General features: G+C 34.5%; 2 pseudogenes; one reads left to right on the plus strand and one right to left on the minus strand.

Moving 5' to 3' along the window:
- Positions 1 to 2,989: 2,989 nt before the first annotated feature.
- Positions 2,990 to 3,723, minus strand: LOC120778331 (annotated as a pseudogene).
- A 1,882-nt stretch (positions 3,724 to 5,605) lies between these two features.
- On the plus strand, positions 5,606 to 8,256 carry LOC120778332 (annotated as a pseudogene).
- The last annotated feature ends 7,586 nt before the right edge of the window (positions 8,257 to 15,842 follow it).

Raw genomic sequence — 15,842 nt, forward strand, 5'->3', positions numbered from 1 at the left:
AATAATCTGTCTTGCAGGATATTTTTAATTCTCCGAGAAGATGTTTATGTGGAAATTATTACGCTGTTTGTACCAATTTCTCATCCACTCTGCTTTCTTCTTTTTTAATTTATTATTTTTTTTCACAAGAAATGCAGCACATGCGAATAACTGAAAAACATCATCCGACGCTGACATGTCCGTTCGCTACGAGCTGAAAAGTAAAACAGACTGCAAGCGACATCTGTCAAATATTAAAATACACACGTTCTTATGGACACAATTAGGTAGTTGTGCAGATGCCTCTATAGTTTCCTTACAGGGCATTTCGACATGATAAATTTTATGGCATACTAACTTTATTTCGGTGCCTATTGCCTGTGGAGACTCCATATTGCTCGTGGAAAGCAATAAGCTGTCACCTCAGCAGTTTAACAGCGCAGTTCTATGAATATTTCGAAGAGGTATATCCCATGTGGGAAGGATATCGCAGAAACTAAAAAAAAAAAAATAAAAATCTACAGATATGCCGTCCATATGCTAGAAAAAAAGAAGGTGGACGAGTGTAGAAAGTCCGAGATGTCGGCTGATGTGGTGTTCGAACCACATTTATATTATTACAAAGAAATGTCATTTCTCGACCCTATTGTAACACTGAGAACGACAACGAGTAATGTAAGTAAAGTATTTTAAAATATTATAATATTCAATATTTGTTTTCACATACATATATTTTCAAAAGATACACGCAGAAGTAGCCGGTGAATCTGAGGAGAGTGTGTTTAACCAAGCAACAATTGAAAATTTTGAAGTGGACAGCCTATCAGCTTGCCGGCTCCTCACCTGCGCCATCCACTTCGGCGTTAATGGCTCGGAGACGGAACAAGCGAGCATCGAATACTGAGACTACATTTTCAGAAGTCTCAGTCTCATCAGTTACGAGAAATGAAAATGAGACGGTAATTGCCTCATTTTCGAGGACAATTGCTATGCAGTTGGAGCAATTACCACTAATAGAAGCGACGGAAGCGATGTCCGAAATACACAATATGGTAAAACGGAGGGTTGTTCTCCATCTATCAACTCGCAGAGTCGAAAGATCACAAAGTGATATACTATACTCCAATTGGAGATGGATGATGCGAATATGCAATAATAATGTGATGTAAGTTGCATTCCCTTAATTACACAGTACAACAGCTACATCTGGGGGGTGAGAAATTCCAAGTCAGGGTGATGGTACTAGGTCAGTATAGTAAAACCCTCAAAGGCGTGCGTATGTGTCAGTTTTTTTTATGACCTTTTAAATTTTTTTCCTTATCTTGATGTTTTTTCGCTTAGTTGTAACATTTTTTCCTTATCTTGATGTGTTTTTGCTTAGTTGTAACATTTTGGCAAAAACGTAGTTTAACATAAAAATTTACGTTTTTGTCAAAATGTTACAACTGACAGAATTTTTATAAACCAAATGTTATTTTTTTTGTTTTGGCTATAGGTTTTTTCTAGTTTCAGAAAATGGTTTGTCTCTTTTTTAAAAAATGGTTTCTGTGAAGAAATAATGACATAGTTTTCCAAGAAAATGATCCAATGTTATGTATTTAAAAAAGGTTATTTCTGAGAATTCGAAAAAATACTTCAGAATATGAATATTATTAAATGACATTGACTAACAAAGGTTCGCCAAATTCCCAAAGAAAAGGTTAATTATCCTTTCTCCCAAGAAAAATTGAAATTCCAGCGCATCGGGGAATTCCCATGATCTACAAGTATATACAATTTGCAAGAAACACAAGGAGATGAATAAAGATTCATATGTATACTTACTCGTATAATAAGACTTAGTATTTTTATTTCGCTGTTTGTTTACTTTAATCCATTGTAAAGGACTTGTACAACTGATTGTAACGTATATGGGGCAGTTGTATGAGTTGTACCAACTGATTGGATGAAAATCAAAATTTTTTGATATTTTGTGAGGTTGGTTGTGTTATTTGGATAGTGTTTGGGTTTGTCGTGCGATTTCAAACGATTTCGCCATTTTATTTCGGCTGTCAAGGAGAGCGCGTCTACGGAGCAAAGAACAAATAAAAATGAGTGAAAGCGATCAGCAAATCCGCGAATTTATCGAAGCATATAAAACTATGCCGGAGTTGTGGAACAGCAAACTGGACTGTTACAAAAACAAAAATGTACGCCGTAGAAGCTACCAAAAACTTTTGTTAGAATTTAAAAAAATAAAAAGCGATGCGTCGATAAACGACATGAAAACAAAAACTGTCAAATATGCGTACTTGCTATCGCCGGGAGCTGAAGAAAGCTTTACAAAGTCAAACATCTGGTGGAGGAGCTGATGAATTATACGTTTCACGTCTACTGTATTTCGATGAGCCCGACTTTTTGCGAGACCTGGAAGTACCTATGCCTGCTGTAACATCCATCAGTTCGGATGAAGATGAAGAAGCGTCTGTTCGCGTGGTATGTTGAAAAAACATTTAAAAGTTTTATTGATTTTATTTATGAGATTATGTTTTTTTACACAGCAATCGTCGAAGAAATTTAAAAAAGTGGCTACCGAAAAAACAGAGTTTCTAAAGAAAGCAACCGAGCATTTGGAGACATCCAAAAAACAAATGAATCCAGAGCAGCAACTTTTTGCAAAGCAAGCAGTAGACGAAGTAATGCTGTTGGGCCGATTTGGAAAATTACGTTTCAATTATCTGCATAGTCCTTCAAGCTCATCAAATTTAAGTAGTCCGCATGTATCACGAACCAGCTCGCCTTTTTTAAGTAATGACTCGCAATATTATTATTATTTCGACACCTTCTGTAAGTCTAACTGAATCAACATCACGCTCGGCACATTCCATTTCTGTGCCAACTAGAAGTCCTATAGAATCAACATCACATACATCAGTTTTTTGATAATTTTACAATATTTCAACCTTATTGGTTTGGCCTCATTAGATGTATTTGTAGTCTGAATATTTTCACATTCAAATCGATTTGAGTTTTACTGGCACCGTAAGTAGTTGTGTAAGTAGCAACAGGCAAGAACAACTGTAATAACTTTTTCAGGACATACATTTAATGTCGTTTGAAGAAGTCGAAAACGCGATGCCAAATACCAAAAGCGTATTCAATTTTAACCGGTGCTGAGCTCGGAGTTTTGTTAAACAGAATTTCATTCTCTGTCAAATTGTTGTGACCAAATGGTTTTAAAACATATTTCCTCAAAGCGAAAGCCGCATCCGACAGAAACACAAAAGGGAGTGAATCTTCGTCGGCAAGCACTGCTTGTGGTTCCGGTAAATTTAAACTTCTACTTTTCAACTTTTTAAAGAATTTCGAATTTCCGAAAACGCCTCCATCGGAAATTCGTCCATTTGCACCTACATCTACCATAAAAAGTTGGAGCTGCTGTCAACAATTGCCAACAAGACAATACTGAATGTCTTTTTATAATTAAAATAGAATGAACCGGAGTTAGGGGGACGTGAAATATTTCTGTGCTTTCCATCGAGCGCGCCTAGACAGTTGGGAAACATCGACTTCTCATAAAATTGATCAGCTACAGCTATCCATTGCTCAGGTGTTTTAGGAAGCTAAAAATATATTTTGTGTTAAATAAAATGTATAACTCGGATATTCTTTTAATACTACCTTAATTGAGTCTTTTAGAACTTTTGTAATGACCTCGCACGTCTCAATTACAATTTTACCAATCGCTTGCGCAGATATTGCGGTTGAAAATTGTATGTCTTCAAATGAGTTTCCGGTAGCCAAAAATCTTAACGTTATTGCCAAACGATTTTCTGCACTAATTGCTTCTCGCATTATTGTGTCTTTTTGTTTTAATAAAAACTTTCACTTTCAAGAGAAGATCATAAAACACTTCATCGCTCATGCGCATGTAATTCTTGTAGTCTTTTGGCTCGGTTTCTCTCAACGTCTTCAAAAGCTTGTTATTTGAAAATTTATTTTTATTTTGCAACCACATTTTAGACCATCTTCTTTTTTTCCGAATGTTTTTTTGCTCCTGTTCTTCTTCTTCCGCTAAAACTTCTTTTATAATAAGTAAAGCAACAACTTCCGAACTCATGTTTAGGCAACGAAGTGAAAATTCAAAATAAAGTTGGTCTCAAAATTGTGTTAAAAGTTGTGTCGTCTGTAGCGACAAGGGCAATTTCTATCCCAACTCAATCAACCAACTAATTGTTGAGAGTATGCCTTCGATAATACAATATTTACATACATTAGCTCTTATTACGCTAGCATATTTGTATGTATCATTTTCCTGGATTGGTAGAGATGTTATGGTGGACAGAATGTGTTCATGATATTTTTCATAATGTGTGCTATACATTTATTTTCCGCGACAAATAATTATGTAAAATACAGCATACTATTATGCTTTAATCAGACGTTTCTATTGAAACTTCAATTGGTCGATGAAATATTCGAAAACGTACAGCTTGTTTTCCAATCCATCTCAACCGTCATTCGGGCTCTACTTAGCTTATAATTGAAGGCCTCTTCGGCCGTATTTAATTCCAAACTTCGGTTGCAAGCTTTTAACATGTGTCGGTTCAACCCAAAAATATCGTCGCCAATAAAAAAAAAAAATGGTGTTTGAGAAATCTGCCATTTTAAAGGTTTATCGGATGGCATATTAAGTTGGCCTCTGGAAAGCTTATCATATAATGAGCTGTTTTATATGCATCAGATGCTCTTCCATTTGCTCCAATATCGACATAAATATATCGGATGTGTGCGTCGACCACTGCAAGCAAAATTATGCTGAAAAACTCTTTATAATTAAAGAAGTCCGATCCAGAATGGGGAGGCGCTTTTATACGTACTTTTATGCTTTCCATCGATAGCACCAAGAGTATATTTGAACTGTCAAAGTTCATCTAAGTAATTAGCCCCATTTAGCCATTCATTCTCTGTCATTGGTGTCTGCAAAGGTAGAATATTTATAATATTATATGTATGTATGTACTCTGAAATTAACTTTATAACTTTAGGTAGGAAATTCTTACAGTGTTCAAGTGTTTTTTTAAAAAAACAAAAAATTTCATTAAACAGAAAAGTTGTAATAATTAAATATGAGCAAATTGTGCAAGAAACAAACAGTAAAAACAAAAAAAAATAATCAAACATAAAAAAGTGAGTGCTACTCAAGTGCTGAACACAATGCGCGCGACACGACGTGGCAGCACGACAGTGAACTGAAAATGGCGTCGTGAATCCTACTACAGAACATTTGTAAGAAGGCAGCGACATAACAATGGCCGGCATGTACACAAAATAACACAGCTGCCCATTTTGTATGTAGACAGTGTCATAGTTAGTTGTTTCGTACTTTGTCGTTCTGCATAATTTGATAAAAAATTTTTACTTTCAATAAATGAAATAAACATGGAAAACGCGGAATGTTTGAGGACAATTATTAATATTGTACGTATTATCAATAGTACATGAAGTGTTCCAGGAGGTCAATAGAAACTCCCGAAGGTGGTGGGTTCGTCCTGTCAATATTTCACGCGAAGAGGAAGGATTCTACAAAACTTGCATCAAGCAACTTCAGGAAAAGGATGAGGAGCATTTTTAAAAAGCTACGAGAATGAGCGTTGCTGATTACAATTTATTGTTGTCGCTATTAAAGCAACGACTAGAACGTTTTGTAAATAGAAAAGCAATTCAGCCTGAGGCTCGTTTGGCGGTAACACTAATGTAAGTCAATGTGAAATAATTATTACTCTGGTATACTTAAACGCTTACCAATTTCAGTTTCTTGGCACAAGGATGCAATTTCAATGTTCTGTCTTGGTCTTTTTAACTTGGTGTTTCGACAGTACGAAAAATTATACACGAAACATGTGACGTTATTTGGGATGAAATGTATGACACATATTTGTCAACACCAAACGCACACGAACTTCGAGATATTGCAAGCAAGTTCTATGTAAATACTGGAATGCCGAATTGCTTGAAAGCTATAGATAGGATGCACATTCGTATAACAATCCAAAGAAATTGTACTACAATTATAAGAAAACGTTTAGCATTGTATTAATGGCAGTGAGTGATGCTAATTACGTGTTCACATATGTTGATGTCGGGGCTCTAGGAAGCTAAGGTGACGGTGGAATATTTACCCGCAGTGCCTTTGGAAAGAAGTTGCTGAATGGCACTCTGGAAGTTCCTTCTGACACAAACTTACCGGGTGGAAACAACAGCTTTCCGTATTATTACGTCGGCGACAGTGCGTTTCCACTGAAACCAAATTTAATGCGACCATTTCCCGGCCGCCACTTACCAGAAGATAAAGACAAATTTAACGAAGTGTTGTCTAGGGCCCGAGTGCACATAGAGAGCGCATTCGGAATTTTGGCTAATCGATGGAGAGTACTGCATACAACAATACATGCTTGTCCAAAGAATACAGACAAAATTGTTTTACCTACGGTAGTACTTCATAACTTTTTGATGTTACAAAATGACAGGAATTACTTCACCCTTGAACTTGCTGTCCACTCAGAAAGGAACAGAGAAATACCCGAGCGTTGGAGGGGAGAAGTAAATTCCCTTGAATCGTTTCAACCAATCGCTCAACTGAAAACGCATTTCAGTTAAGTGAAACCCTAAAAGAATTTATTTCAAGTAATGCTTTATAGTGTTAACTATTTTCATACGATATTATTTTTATCAATCTACGTAAAACACAAGGTTTTTTCTGTGTTACAAACAAGTTTTTTATTTAAAACAGTTATTCAGAATATTCAGAAATACAATATATATATAAATTTGTAAAAGGAAGCTACTTCATAATTATTTATTAACTATTTAAAAAAATATATTATTTGACTATTTTTTGAATATCACATTTTTGAATTATAAAACTTACTTCAAATATAATCACTATATACATATATATAATAAAAACATGAAATTCAATTTCACCTACTAACTACTTAAACAAAATATAATTTTCTACATAAATTGAACAAAAAATATTTTCGGTCCATCATATCACAGTGTTAACTAATCTACCCCAAATACCCAAAAAAGCAACTGCTTATTTCCTCCAACACAGTAAGTTCACCCGCGCAACCACGGCCTGGCGCGAGTTCCTCGAGTGGGAATACAAAGAGAGATACGGGCAAGAGAATTTTGAATATCGGGAACTGCTGCTAAACGTACCCCAGCAAGAGAACACAAATGATTGCGGTATCAACGTGCTGGAGACTATGGAACGGGTCATGTGATACATTGGACGAGGTGGAGGAGCACTCGGATGCATCTCCAAACCCTTCACGGCGAAGCTGGCAGCTGAAAAGGGAGCTCAGATATTGGCCACCTTCAGACGCCACCATACCACACTCGCGCCCAACGAAGTAGTATCACAACCACCCGCGGAAGTAGAGCTGCAACTGGAAGGCATCAAAATATCCACCGCCTTTGCCAACGGAACAGCACTAGAGGCCTTCCTTGAAATCACCACGTATCGGTGGGGCGACCACATTAAAGCGAAGGCTAAGGCCAACAACAAGCACGACAATTACAGAACCCTAAGGAAAATTTTTTAATTTATATTATTGAACAATTTTAATTTATATTATGAAAAAAAAAACTAATTTATATTAACAAAAAACAAAAACAAAAGAAATAAAAAAATATTAAAAAAAAGCAAAAAGCAAAAAGCAAGTCTAAAAAAAACTATATATTATTATATGTATACATATTTATGGGCGTAAATCTAAGAATTTTTTTTTTTAAATCAAATAACTATTGTTAATTAACAACGAAATAAATTAAATTTTGCAGCAACACACGCCATCCCAACGCAACATTTTGCGAATGTACAAGCACGCAGCATAGGCTTGGTGGGAGTTAGATGGCAGATGATCAGTCAGTCAGCACGGGACTGTGACAGCGTACACACTTTCGGCATCAGACTACGCAGTCATTTTATCCTCTAACTAGTCTTGGTACCCTGACTTGTGAATGCCGTCTGTTAAAGGTGAGCCTGGTAGTGACTTGATCCTCTGACCAGCTTAACCTTTAACACTGTGGTAGCTAACACAGTTTTCCGTGGTCCGGAACTTTTACGCGGCTATAGTGATTCAGCAGGACATCACCAGTGTAGCAGAGGAGCATCAACGTATACGCCAGGATACCGTCGTTGAATCCTACACGAGTGCCGGCAGAAATAACCGGGCACACGAACGTCAACCGAGCAGGAAACGGTATTGCCCTAACGGTCATCACTGAACCGTTATACTGGCACAGCACTTTCCTCGGGCGACGACATTTCAACGCGGGAGGCAATATTTGTAACTATAAGTAAAATTATAAGATAAATCTAAATAAAGTACGATTCGTAGAGAGCCCCATGTTTACAACTTTATGTAACGAATCCTGGACACGGCGAGTATACCTCAGCAAATTATCAGAAGCAGGGGAAGTAAAAAGCTTCGTTACAATATATATGTACATATATACATTTGTAAAAAAGGTACTTCAATATCACTTATTAACTACTTAAAAAAAATGCATTGAGCACATAAATATAACAAAAAATAAAGCACTTCGCTCCCTTTTATGTCTCACATTTCATCACAGTATTATAACTAGATATAGTATATTCCAAATACCTTAAATAATTATTTATTTCCTCAAACACAAAAGCCGATTCTCTTGCCTCTATTTGTGTAACCATGTTTGACGGAAGACCGGATTCTGTAATTTTTGCTGCCAAGGATGCAAAATGTTGTGCGGTGGAATTAGTCTTAGTCTTACGAGATTCGCCAATCATTGTAGATATGCTTGCGCCTGCCGACTCAAGAAACTTCGCGAAAGCGTCACTGTTCTTTTTCTACAAAAGGGAATGGAAACTAATAAGAAAATTTTTCAAAACAAAACAAAGAAATAAAATATACCTTTTGTCCACGTCCATCCGAAGATGTCGGCTGCGACGTTTCTATTGTCGTCGATGTTGATGTCTCGAAAGAAGGATCAATAAATACAGTGCCTTGGACACTTTCGCCCTCCTCGCTTAAGCTGCTAATAGTACTTTTAAAATACATACATACAAAAAATATTTTCGGTACATAAGGATATTTACTTTCCGCCTGGAATTTGGAATTTTTTCCATAAAGGACATCGCCTCCAAATATCTCCACTTTCTCCGTGGAGTTTGCTGACCACTCCCGGAGGAGACTTGCACCATTCTTTTGCAGCGCTTATAAGAGTGACAGAGACTCTTCCACCTCTTTTTGCATTCTGTTTCTGCAAATAAAATTAATATTAGAATTTAATATATTTTGTTTATTTTTCTTTCTTAAATTTTTGTATTCTCTGTGCGAGATATCAAAAATTAGGGGGCAATTACGCACTTCTTCTATTAAAATTTCATCGAAATCCATATTAATATCTGAAATATAATACTTTAATTGTAAACTATACCTTATTACATACAATAAATGTAAAAATATTAGACAATTAAAATAATATTTACCGCAAGTAGATCAATCCACTTAAATTTCAATAACACAATGGCCGGCATGTACACAAAACACTGTTGTCCATTCTGTATGTACTCAATTCGTTGTGCTTACTAATACCATTCATTTTAATGAAATTTTAATATTTTGTTCAAAGTGAAATTTTTTATGCAAAAATTAAGTAAATATTTTTGTTTTAAATTATCAATTGTTATTACAAATGATATAATAGAGCTATTTTATGCTTTTATTTGTAAAATAACGTCAAGTTTGTTAGAGCTGTGAATAATTTTACATTTTACATATTATGGCATCACCATTCTACCTCATCCCTCTCCTTCAACTCTACTGTCAACGCTACTGTCGTCCTACTGTCGTTTGCAAATATAAAAATATATTGAAGTTAAAGCGCCCATACACGAGTACACAAGTGCGTTCGATCGGTATGTATGCGCTTGCAGTTTATCGTGTATGGGCTTGTTCGCGTACCGATCCATGTTCGCGAAAATGTTTGATTTTTACGATCGGTGCGCGAACATGTTTATCGTGTATGGCGTTGTCGGCGCACAAAATCTCATTTCTCTCGTGTCGCCGAACAGTGAAGATCGCGGACAATGCCAAGTGTTAAGGGAGAGCCTGCTTTCGAGGCTGCAAAAAATCGATTTTTTTGAGGATTTTTTTGGGAGGGAAAGAAATAATTGATTCAAGCCAAATTTCTAGGTTTTATAGTTATATATTTGAATATCTTTTACACATTTTTGGATACGAAATCTTTGATATTCTGCCTTTGGGAAGCAATTACCCGATGCATCTCGCATGTACATTTTTCGGACGGCGGGCAGGATGCAGGTCGCAATTTCTATCGGAAACAAAAAATTCAAAGAGATTCATATTTTTTATTAATTTATCTTCTAGTTAAACTAAGAAAATTCCAAAAAAAAGTGTAAAATTTAAAATTTTATTAAAAATTGAATAAATAGTGGCTTTTCAAAAGAATTTTTTTTATGGTGTTTAAAAATATACAATTAAAACTTGACTTTTCTTAATATTTTTTTAGTTTAAATATAAGATAATTTTATGTCACTGATAATAAACTTTGCCCTAATTCCATACGACGTTTATTTTTTTTTCTATCCTGCCCGCCAATTAAGAATAATCGTAAAAATGAAAAACCGAGAAATAACGCTTCAAAGTTTTCGCTTTTTGCCTAAGCGCTCATACATATAAGTACATAGTGTAAAAAAATAAAAGTTGGAATAACTTATTAACGAAATACAATGAAATAGATAAAAATGCTACATTAGAAATAAATTCCAAGAAATGTTCCGCTTGCCTGTCGCACATGTTAACTCTGTGAAGAACGAACGCAAAATGGATTTGTGTGTCGTGTATGGGCAAACGAATTCATACCGATCGAACGCACTTGTGTGCTCGTGTATGGGCGCTTTAAGAACATGTGGGTTTTAATATTTGACAGATGTCGCTTGCGGTCTGTCGCGCTCTATGTGTTCCCGGCGTGATGTTTGACGTGTTTATTTGAACATTTGACATATGCACTATTTCACGCAATTATTTGATCGTGTCCAGGGCACTTACGAAACGACTAACTATGAAATTGTGAACTTACAAAATGGACGGCTGTGTTGTTTTGTGTACACGCCGGCCATTGTTATGTCGCTGCCTTACAAATTAAAAAACTATGAATTAGAAAAGTGCGTTTTAATCCCAAAGAATAAATTCTACATTTATTTAGCATGTACTATATTTCAAATATTTACATATGTCAATTTTGAAAATCAACATGGTTGGTATACATCTCTAACCAGCCTGCAATAACAGGTCCTTGTTGACATGCCTTTCCATCGCATATACTGATAGACAGAGTGAATACCGGCCTAAATATACATAATTAATACATAACATCAACAGCTGTGGTCATATGATATATGCTACACTTAGTACAAATATTATATTAACTAACACAGTATTATCAAAACGATAAAGGTAAGGTAAGAATACTGCATTGCTTTGATAAATATTTACAATTTTAGGTATAACACATTAAGCAAAAGTCAATAATTACTTGCTTTACACATGTAACGAAATAATCCACATAAAGCAACGTAAGTGTTGATATACATAAAATAAGTATGTTCGATTGCAGCTGAACAATCATCCCTTCCTGTATTATATTATATTTAAACCCTTTTATCCCACTTAAAAGTTACAAACCATCTTTCAATACTTCTTAAGTATACACTACTATGATCAAAAAATATTAAGTCTTTGTTCATAATTTTAAAATTCTTAATTTATTCTACAAACTCTGTGTCCCGTTGAAAGTAATCCAGTTTGGCCCCAATACACTTGTGCGAACGTTTTTGCAGTCCTCGAAACAGTTGTTAAAATCAATTTCCTGAATAGCCTTCAATGCATGTAGCGATTCAAGTTTAATGTCTTCAATTGACTCAAGAAAGATTCCTGCGTGGCGGGGTAGAATTATTGCGCATGCGACGCATATTTGCCACCACATTCGGCCGATTGATCGTAGGGTATACCTACCATATGTAGGTTTTGAGACAACTTTAGGGTGTCAATGTATAAGTATTTACAGACCTATAAATAGGTATATCGAATTCCGAGACTCTAACCTAATTTAAGCTTAAATGACTGGATTACCTGGAGACGATCGAATAATTGCGTCAAACACTTAAAGTGTGTTGGTGTCGTCGGCTCTCGTCGGCTATACGTACGCTACACCGACCTGTTGTCGGCTCTGTTTAATGAAACTCAAACATTTTTGATATTTCTATTTGACGGACGATAATTTGATCGTCTCCACTCTTGTTTGACAAGCATGAGGTCATTTGCAGTGAAGATTTCAAGCTAAGAGGACACAGAAAAGTGAAGTGAATTGAAGAAGAAAAAAGTGAATTGAAATAAGTGTGAAATTTTAAAATAAATAAAATAAAATCAAATGAAATAAAATAAAATGAATAAAGTAAAATCAAATAAAATAAAATAAAATCAAATAAAATAAATAAAGCAAAATCAAATAAAATAATATAAAAATGGAGAAATCGTTAAACGATCAAAATTTTATACTACGTTTGATTGAACAATACCAAATTTTGGAAGGATTATGGAATACTAGAGTGGAAGCATACAGCAATAGAGAAGAAAAAAGAAAGCAGTACCAAATCCTTATAAAAATCTACAAAGACCAATATCCCAAGGCTACAATCGAAGATTTAAAGAAAAAATAAATATTTTGCGTACCGGTTTCAGGCGGGAGAAACAGCGATTGGCTGACTGCTGGAGAAGTGGTGCGGAAGCTGAAGATTCCGAATCAAATTTGTTTTATTATGCACATATTCAATTTTTAAACGATGTGGAGGCACCAAGCACATCAAGAAGCACTACAGTAAGTAAAACTCTTAAAAAACGTATATTTCGATAAACTTCTATTTGTAGAATACAACATAATAAATACGTAGTTAATTTTTAAGTCTCGCGAATTTCTTTAGCTTTATTTTAAGCATTCCGCATTTGTGTGCATTCCAGTGCATTAAGATGTATATCCTTATGCCATTTTCCAACAACCAACTTCCCTGAGCTGGTAACTTCATTATCAATTATATCGGCGAATGAATATTTTTTTTTTGCGCGAGTTAAGGAACATGTGTTACTTATCACATTTTTGTACCGAATACATAAATTATCAACTGGTAACCTTAACAAACAATAACAATAGTCTCGCCTAGCATCATAAATGTAACAAACAAAATGCATGTGCGAAAATGTAAACTGCACCAAACTATCTCATTAGCAAGTAAGCAAACATTGTAAATGCACTATCAATACAACAAACCAAATGTATCTAAACAAACAATATATCTGTAAACAAACATAAACAAATAATATAATCTGTATCTAACAAAATATCAACTAGTAATAAGTAAACATACTAGTTGGTATAAATAGAAGTAAGATTATGAAAAATAGGCAGTAAGAAATTATGAATAAAAAAGGCAACACAAAAATAAGTGTACTGCCCAAATAAATATAATTTCTTTTACTCACAACAAACGACAGTTTGTTAACTAGCGCAAAAGATTTTGCAGATAGCAACAAGCCAAAACAATGGCTTGTGCTTTTTCTGGCCCCACGGAAATGGAGGTTTGTAGAACACCAAATCGGGATGCTAATATTCCAAACACATTCTCCACAATTCTACACGCTCTACTCAACCTGTAGTTAAAGATGCGTTCTTTGTTCGTGAGGTTGGTGCCAGGATAGGGTTTTAAAAGATTTTCATGCAATTGAAAAGCATTATCTCCAATAAAAACATATGGGAGAACTTTATTTCTATTTGGTAGTTGCGATGACGTAGGTATTTGTAAACATTTGTTTTAATTTGCTTTCCCAAAATCGGTTTTTTTATTACACTACCATTAGAAATCCGCCCATTTGTACCAACATCCGCAACTATAAATTCATAATTTGCATTCACAGTTGAAATGAGAACAATACTAAAAAAAATCTTGTAATTATAGTAGAATGCTCCTGAGTGTGGGGGTTTTTTTTTATTGCAATATACTTTCCGTCCAATGCGCGTATGCAATTTGAAAAATTCCAAAGTTCATAAAATTATTTTGCAATTGATCTCCATTCCGATTCTGACTGCGGCACCTGAATATAATAAAGAAAAAATATTATATTTTTTAAATAAATATTAATTAATGTATTATTTAAAATATGTGTAATTTTATTTCTTTATCATTTCAGAATATTATTAAGGAAACTGTTCCAAAGAAAATAAAAGAAAAGCAGATGCTTCTGATGTTTTATTAGAAATTGCAACGAAAGGTTTTGCAACTAAGAGTACCACAACAACAATAACGGACTCCTGGGCTGAGAAATTAGACCGGATGGCTCCACAGCAGTGGATTTTATGCAAAAAATTTGTGGAAGACCTTTTGTTTGAGGGACAGATGGAAACAATCACAAATATCGCAATTTTTTTCAAATTTCACTGAATAATCTTTCATTCGTTTTAATTCTATGAACAAATTTAATTTATGAAATAAAAGTAATAAAAAGTATGAAACAAAAAGTTATAATAAAACATAATCGAAATTCTTTATTTATTGATATAATAATTGAGGTTATAAATTACCTTTATGAATGCGGAAAGCGACGAAATAATTGATTCGCAAGTTTCAATAATCAATCCAAAGGATCTAGGGGAAATTGCTGTTATAAATTTAAGATCTTCAAATTTATCTCCAGTCGCCAAATATCTCAATGTTGCTGACAAACGCATGTTAGCTGGTATTGCTTCTCGCATCACTGTATTTTTTTTTTTAATTAATGGCTCCACCTTGGTTAATAGTTCATTAAATGTGTCGCAATCCATTCGCAAAAAATTACAATAATCTGTTTTGCTGGATATTTGTAATTCTGCGAAAAGATTTTCATGCGTAAACTCATTACGCTGTTTGTACCGATTTTTTATCCACTCTGCTTTCTTCTTTTTCAATTTATTTATTTATTTTTTTCATAAGAACTGCAACACATGCCAATAACAGATAATCATAACACATATGCACTGTTTGACGCAATTATTTTATTTATGGAGCAGCAAGTGAATAATGAATATATTCTTATTAACCTGGTTATTTAATTATAACAAAACGAACAAAGCGAAACATGAGAGTATATAAGGGTGCACATGAATGTACCTCAACATAATATATCATCTGACAGCACTGAGTTAAAAAAGCTTCTGTGAATTAAGTACATCTCTTGGGAAATAATCGGCAGTGATATGTATGTATGTCACACAAAAATACATACATATATACTTATACAAGTATGAACCATTTTGTAAAAAAAATAATTTACCATAGTCCAGTAGTTTTCAACTATTAAGAAGCAAATGAAAATTTGCTTTATTAAAGGCATGCTTGTATCCCTCTCAACAATCGAAGCTCTTACTTGGCGCGTTTCTGTACTATTTTTTGGCAAAGCTCACATTTGTTGCGTCCAATTTGCAAGAATTGCATTTCTTGCCATTCAATCCTTGCAAAGAATGCATTAACACCGATATTTTAAAGCTAATATTTTTTGGCCTTTATTAGTGCAATATTTCAAGTCGGAAAATGGTAAAACCAGAGAAATTGATGCACAAAAGATGTCTGAAAATGCAACATAATGGATTTCATTGAGAAATGAAAGAAAATCATTAAATGCTGATAAAAGCACTATGTTAACAATAAAATGATATGTTACATATCTGTAATATATGGGAGTAGCATAGAGTTATTGGTTGCATAAGCTTAGATTTACTTG

The sequence above is a fragment of the Bactrocera tryoni genome, chromosome 5 (assembly GCF_016617805.1).
Source record: "Bactrocera tryoni isolate S06 chromosome 5, CSIRO_BtryS06_freeze2, whole genome shotgun sequence".
In the NCBI taxonomy this organism is placed as follows: Eukaryota; Metazoa; Arthropoda; class Insecta; order Diptera; family Tephritidae; genus Bactrocera; species Bactrocera tryoni.